This window comes from Octopus sinensis, linkage group LG10 (assembly GCF_006345805.1).
Source record: "Octopus sinensis linkage group LG10, ASM634580v1, whole genome shotgun sequence".
Classification (NCBI taxonomy): domain Eukaryota; kingdom Metazoa; phylum Mollusca; class Cephalopoda; order Octopoda; family Octopodidae; genus Octopus; species Octopus sinensis.
The window spans coordinates 102,611,720-102,619,396 of record NC_043006.1 but is presented as its reverse complement, the minus strand read 5'-3'; the positions used below and the strand labels follow the sequence as shown (position 1 = coordinate 102,619,396).

Here is a 7,677-nt window from a genome sequence, read left to right as displayed (position 1 = left end):
AGCAGATTCCACGCTGTCTTATAGCCAAAAGCTTCTCATTCGTGTCCATCCTATCTTATCTAGGACAGTGAAGGCGCGTGGCTTAGTGGTTAGGGTGTTTGGCTCACGATCGTAAAGTCGTGAGTTCAATTCCCGGCGACGCCATGTGTCCTTGAGCAAGACACTTCATTTTCACGTTGCTCCAGTCCACTCAGCTGCAAAAATGAGTAGTAGCTGTATTTCAAAGGGCCAGCCCTTTCTGTGTCATACTGTATCTTGAGAATTACGTTTACGGAGTACTCAGCCACTTGCACGTTAATATTCCGTTGATCTGACCAACAGAAACCCCGTCGTCGTTACCGATGGCCTGTCAGTTTTATATCTAGGATCACAGGATCCAATAGGTTCTTCCTCTTTCTTAAAGAAGTTAGGATATGATTAACTCAGGTTGATTTGGTTGCTATTTCTAGCTGTTGAAGTGACTATGCAAAAGTTCCATTGTAGATGTACACGAAGCAGCCATAAATAGCTTTCTACGAATCGATTTAGTATATGGTTCCGTTTGAATGTCTCCCTCTTCTACAAACATCCGACCTTAAAATTACTTAGAAGAAATAAGAATTTTTAATCCACATTGATCTTCATTCGAAATGATCGAATGAAGATCAATGTTTATTAAAACAAAATATCTAAAAAGTCTCGTTGTTGTGGTCACAGATGGACAAGTGGATTGATTACTAGACAACTAATCTTAAAATCGATGGCTTGAAATTTATCACCAATACTACATTGTAGTATTGTACAAAACACGTCACTTTTAAATAACTCGGTTCATCTGATTGAAATGATTTCCTGCAAGCAGCAGGAAACATTTGTAAAGTGATAAATGTTTCAAAGCTTTGCCGTGCTTAATTCAGTTCCTACAGAGAATCGGGAGGCATTCGAATCACGCGCACACACACACACACACACATAAGCACAAACAGAGAGAGAGAGAGAGAAAGCGACAGACAGGTAGACAGACGGCTATGCAGGCAGAAAGAAAGATAGACAGGCAGGTAGGTAGGTAGGTAGGTAGATAGACAGATAGATAGATAGATAGACAGACAGACAGACAGACAGACAGACAGACAGACGGACAGACGGACAGACAGACGGATGGACGGACGGATAGACAGACAGACAGACAGATATATATAGATAGATAGAGTTTCACACATACATACACCCACACATTGCACACATACGTGTGTGTGCGTGTGTGTGTGTGTGTATTTGTGCGTGTGCGTGTGTGTGTATGTGTGCGTGTGTGTGTGTATGTGTGTGTGTGTAAATATAGGCGCAGGCGTGGCTGTGTGGTAAGAAGTTTGTTTTGCAGCCGCATGGTTCCAGGTTCAGTCCCAATGCGTGTATATTATCCACAAGGGACTGTACACAACAAATAATATTCCATTCTATACAATGAGAATTACTTGCGACACACATGGTAGGTAAAAATGAGCAAGACATTAGACAATGCAGTTCTTCGTACTGAAACAAAAGGTAGGATGGTTACGGCTAAACACCTTTGTTCTGAAATCTGTTCGATCAGATCTGACCTGGGATTAAACAGCAACAAGAGCAACATTTACATTTCACTCTTGAATACCCATGTTAACCTCGCGCACTCAGACACACCTACACCCGGGAGCCACACATTTACTCACGTAAACACACGAAAGTACAAAACACATTTACATAGACATGAGCCAACGAAGAAACCTATAGGTGGTCGTTCAATTTGCTAGAAATAGCAGCGAATTCCCTTTCTCGAAGTCACACAATACAGACATACATAAAAAAAAAACATTTATATAACCATGAGCAAAATAAAAAAAACATACGTGATTATTCGATTTACTAGAAATAACAGCTTTCAAAATCAAAAAAGTATGCAGTAGCTTTGTGAAAAGACGGTATCTAACATGGCTATGATGGAGTTTTTGTTTTTAATAAGAGCCGCTCGTCCTACTTGAATTTGATCCATATCTACCCACAAACCACTGTCTTTAAAAGGACGCATTTATGGAAAGTTACTGGATGAGTCGATAAATCACCAAAAACATTTTGTATTCATATACCACCAGCCGCACTGTATTGTATCCATATCTCAACACAGGAATGTTAACCATGTCCATTTAACTGTAAGTATATAACATACAATGTGGAGGCGCAATGGCCCAGTGATTAGGGCAGCGGACTCGCGGTCGGAGGATCGCGGTTTGTGTGTGTTTATTGAGCGAAAACACGGGGGGTGTCCCCAGTTGTACTCTTTCCCCCCAACTTTCTCTCACTCTCTCTTCCTGTTTCTTGAGTAACGCTGCGATGGACTGGCATCCCTTCCAGCCGGGGGGAACTCATACGCCACAGAAACCGGGAAACCGGGCCCATGAGCCTAGCTTAGGCTTGAAAAGGGCGCAGAAAATAAGAAGAATATAACATACAACAGATACAGATTGTTGTTTACTGGAAGTAGCCGCAGCACTGTAAAATATTGTTTGTTTTTTCAGCATCGTCTCTTCATAGGTGAAGAGCAGTAACAACTTATAAGATGAATGTATGGGCAGATGTTATGATGCTGAGCTATGTGAGCTGGCTGGATTGTATGCCATAGAAACAATAAAAACAAAAACAGAACAGCAATGGGACAGAACATGAATGAAAGCCTTTAGCAGTCACACATTGGAAGTAAGGAAAAGATTTAATTTGCACATTCAAAGAGTCAGGCCATCACCAACATAGCGTAAGTTGTTCCTTATATATGGAATTAAACTTACAGACTGACAAACATCAACCATTTGAAAGCTGAACGAAAGACACATATACATAAATGAAGATTCTAAACATCTTCACAGTATATAAAAGGGTTTACGTTGCCATATAAGTAGAACATCTATTTTATCGTGTAAAGTAGCATTATCGTTAACAAAAATGGCCGGTTTAAATTGTTTAAAAATCAACTTCTTACACAAAGGTACGCAGCAGTGAAACAAACAGAAAATGGAACATCATTTGGTTTAATCCACCCTTCATCAGAAATGTTAAATCAAATTTAGTTAAACATTTGTTAGCTAAAATTAAAACAAATGGTAATCAACCAGACAAAGTCTCTTAAATTGATAAATGAAGACGTCGAAAAGTGAGCTATAGCTGTAACTAGAAACATCAGCAACTTATTAATGAATAAACTTCGAAGGGCCACTAAGAACAATCTCAACAGAACTTCAAGGCAGATATGTTCCCGTAATGAAAAGAATGTTTAACTAAAGAAATTGTCAATAAAGTTAAGGTAATATTTCGAGCAGAAGACAGGGAAACAAAACAGAAACATTATATATTAATATGAGCGAAGGCAGTTTTAAAAGTCGTTTCTGTCAGTCATAAAGCATTTAGCAATGAAGATAAGAAGAAAACCATTGCCTTCTCCAGATAGGTGTAACATTTAAAATAACGAGGTATTGACCATTTCGATACCAACAAGTCAATCATCGTAAACAAGACGCTCTACTCATAATGAGCCAGTCGATGACAACTAAGCGGTGAAGAAAAATATCATATAATACGGCGATACTGTAAACAACAATACAGCGATAAGATAAAAATTAGCGTCAAGAAGATCAATTCTACCTGACAAATTGCAGCAACGAAATGAAATCTAATTGACTTAGAGGACGCAAGCAAAGAGATCCAAACGGAAGTTTAAAGTGCGCCATCTTACGGCATTAAAAGCCAACAATGATTTCGCTAATATCGAACAATTATTCCTTGTTATGTCATCTGACGAACACTTCTCCGGCGGTAAAATTGTAGTAATGGTAAAGGAGTCAACTTTAGCAATAATGCATATATATATGTGTATGTATATTTTTATATGTATGTATGTATGTATGAATATAGACATCTGTGTATGCATCTATAGTGTGCGTGTGTGGTGCGTGTGTGTGTGTGTCTGTGTGTGTCTGTGTGTGTGTGTGTGTAAACAGTGAAAGATAAGACGCGAACACACACAAACATATGTGTATATATTGAGGGAAAGAGAAAACACCATACAAGCCGAAGTATATGTGTGCATATATGTACGCATATGTGTGTGTATTTATCTTTGTGCATGCGTATTATAAATGTATATACATACATATATATACATATATGCGCGTGTATACAAATATATATATATATATATATATATATATATATATATATATATATAGTATGTATGTATGTATGTATGTTATATACTTATGTATGTATATTTATATACTTATATACATATGCTGTATATGCTCACACATTTGTACGCGTGTTTGTGTGTGTGTATGTATGTGTGTGTGCGTGCATGTGTGAGTGTGTGTAAAAGAGAGAGAGAGAGAGAGGAGGGAGGAAGAGAGAGAGAGGTGGTATAAAAAAGAAAGTCCATTAAAGATCTATTCAAGCCGACAAAATAAAGAAATGGCAGATAACTACTGGTTTCTTCTCGTACTGAATCGACACATCATTAGATGAGATGTTCATAGCTGACAGCTAATTAGCAAACCTATTATAACGTCTCAGACATGGCACAAAAGCTTTACTTGTCCGGATTAACTTAATATCGTCGAAGAACATGACCAAGTGGTACGTTTCTTTTAATATAGCAAGTAATTCTTCTTTTGTTAAGAAGAAAAGAAACCGTCTTCATGTATATCTGTCCTGTGTGAATGTATGTGTTTGTGTATATGTGTCTGTATGTATATGTATATATGTGTGTGTGTGAGTGTATAATCGTATATATATGTTTTATATATATATATATATAATATATATATATATATATATATATATATATTATATATATAATATATATATATATATATATATATATGTATATATGCGTGTGTATATATATATATATATATAATATATAATGTATATATGCTGTATAATATATATATAATATATATATATATATTATGTATGTATGTATGTATTAATCACACTCATGCATATATAGTATATGTATATATATATAATATATATATATATATATATATATATATATAGGTAAACAAATTGTCGCTGTTGTTTTTGTTTTTTGTTTAGCCACAAACCACCTCCGATCAAATGGGTCCATGATCAATTTCAAAAGGCATTCCATCCGTGACCATCCAGTTTTTCCCGTTTTCCATGCACTTTTATCAAGCTTTACATTATCCGGTATGGCATTTTTTAACAGCGTAGTGTGATTTCGAAAACTGTTATTTCTAGTAAATCGAATGACCACCTATGTTTTTTTTTTATTTGGCTCATGGGTATATAAATGTTTTTTTTATGTATGTCTGTATTGTGTGACTTCGAGAGAGAGAATTCGCTGCTATTTCTAGCAAATTGAACGACCACCTATAGGTGTCTTCGTTGGCTCGTGTCTATGTAAATGTGTTTTGTACTTTCGTGTGTTTACGTGTGTAAATGTGTGGCTCCCGGGTGTAGGTGTGTCTGAGTGCGCGAGGTTAACATGGGTATTCAAGAGTGAAATGTAAACTCTGTGTAAAGGACACAATTTAAATATCTCCATTCTATTGTTTGTTTGTTTGTTTACTTAGTTATAATTGAATCAAAGAGAAGAGGAACAGTGCTGATAGCCAATTACAGGTCTGTTCAGACTGCTGAAATTGATTTCCTTCATTGATTTTCATCTTAAACATCTGTACATCAATATCTGTCGATCAATGTTTGCCGATGTCTATAAGCGTTGGTAACCAATGATCTCGTCTGAGTCGCACATAACTTCAACCCTTGCTGAAAGATACCTATTTCTTTACTGCCCACAAGGGGCTAAACACAGAGAGGACAAACAAGGACAGACAAACGGATTAAGTCGATTACATCGATCTCCAGTGCGTAACTGGTACTTATTTAATCGACCCCGAAGGGATGAAAGGTAGAGTCGACCTCGGCGGAATTTGAACTCAATACCTAGCGACATACGAAATACCTATTTCTTTACTACCCACAAGGGGCTAAACACAGAGGGGACAAACAACGACAGACAAACGGATTAAGTCGATTATATCGACCCCAGTGCGTAACTGGTACTTAATTTATCGACCCCAAAGGGATGAAAGGCAAAGTCGACCTCGGCGGAATTTGAACTCAGAACGTAGCGGCAGACGAAATACCGCACGCCGCCATCTGCTCAAAGATACCTAACGAACAATCGTTGTTGTCATTGCAGCTGCGGTTGCTGTTACTGTTATTGGTGAAATAGTTCTGTGGTTCTCAATCTGGGTCCATTTGGCCCTTGGGAGAGTCCATGTAAGATTTTGCTGTCAAAATTTATGTGCAATATACAAAATGGTTTAACCAGTTCTCCTAATATTTAATCTCTTTTACTCTTTTACTTGTTTCAGTTATTTGACTGCGGCCATGCTGGAGCACCGCCTTTAGTCGAGCAAATCGACCCCAGGACTTATCCTTTGTAAGCCTAGTACTTATTTTATCGGTCTCTTTTGCCGAAACGGTAAGTTACGGGGACGTAAACACAACAGCATCGGTTGACAAGTGATGTTGGGAGTGGGACAAACACAGACACCACAAATATATATATTATATATATATAATATATATATATATATTATATATATATATATATATATAATATATATATATATATATATATATATATATATATATATATATATATATATATATATATATATCTATATACATACATCTATATATATACATATATATATGACCTCGTGTGTACCGTTTGCGAAATTTTTTCCTCTGTCTTCCCTTCTCTGGATCTTTCCTTCTCCTATGTTTCCGACGAAGAGTTCCGCTCGAAACGTTAAACCCTCCTTCTTTCCTTCTTTCCTGAGCGTCCAATAATACTATATTTGTTCCACGTCTTCGCGTTGTTGTGTTTTTTTGTGTTTTCTTGTTTGGATTAACTGTAATATATATATATAATATATATATATATATATATATATATATATATATACGACGGGCTTCTTTCAGTTTCCGTCTGCCAAATCCATTCACAAGGTTTTAGTCGGCCCGAGGCTATAGTAGAAGACACTTGCCCATGGTGACACGCAGTGGGACTGAACCAGGAGCCATGTGGTTCGTAAGCGAGCTACTTACCAGACAGCCACTCCTACGCCTAAAATGTGTGACGCTTACAGCACCTAGGTTTCCGAAGCGGTCACCCATCTAAGTACTGACTAGGCTCGACGTTGCTTAACTTCGGTGATCAGACGAGAACTGGTGCTTTCAGCGTGATATGGCCGTAATATTGAATGGTTAGGAGGGCCGATCCGAGTAAAATCGGATCATTATGTAACATAAAACGGTTGAGAAACACTGATATAGAGAGAAATTGTGTCTGAGGGAGAGACGAGAAGTAAGGTGAGAAATCAAGAAAGAAAAGGAGTGATGAACCAAGAGAGGGGGGTGAGGTGTGAATCGAGAGAGAGAGAGAAAGAAGGGAAAGAAAACCGAGAAAGAGATAGGGTGACATGTCAAATGAGAAGGGAGTAGGCTAAGATTAGAGAGAGGAAAAGAGAGAAAAGCAAAAAGAAATAGAGGGAGTGGCAGATCAAGTGAGAAAGAAGGTAAACTGAGGAATATAAAGAAAGAAAGAGGGAATAAGAAACCAAGGAACAATGAAAGAGA

General features: G+C 37.3%; 1 pseudogene; it reads right to left on the bottom strand.

The window, feature by feature from the left end:
* Positions 1–7,178: 7,178 nt before the first annotated feature.
* On the bottom strand, positions 7,179–7,297 carry LOC115216863 (annotated as a pseudogene).
* Positions 7,298–7,677: the final 380 nt, after the last annotated feature.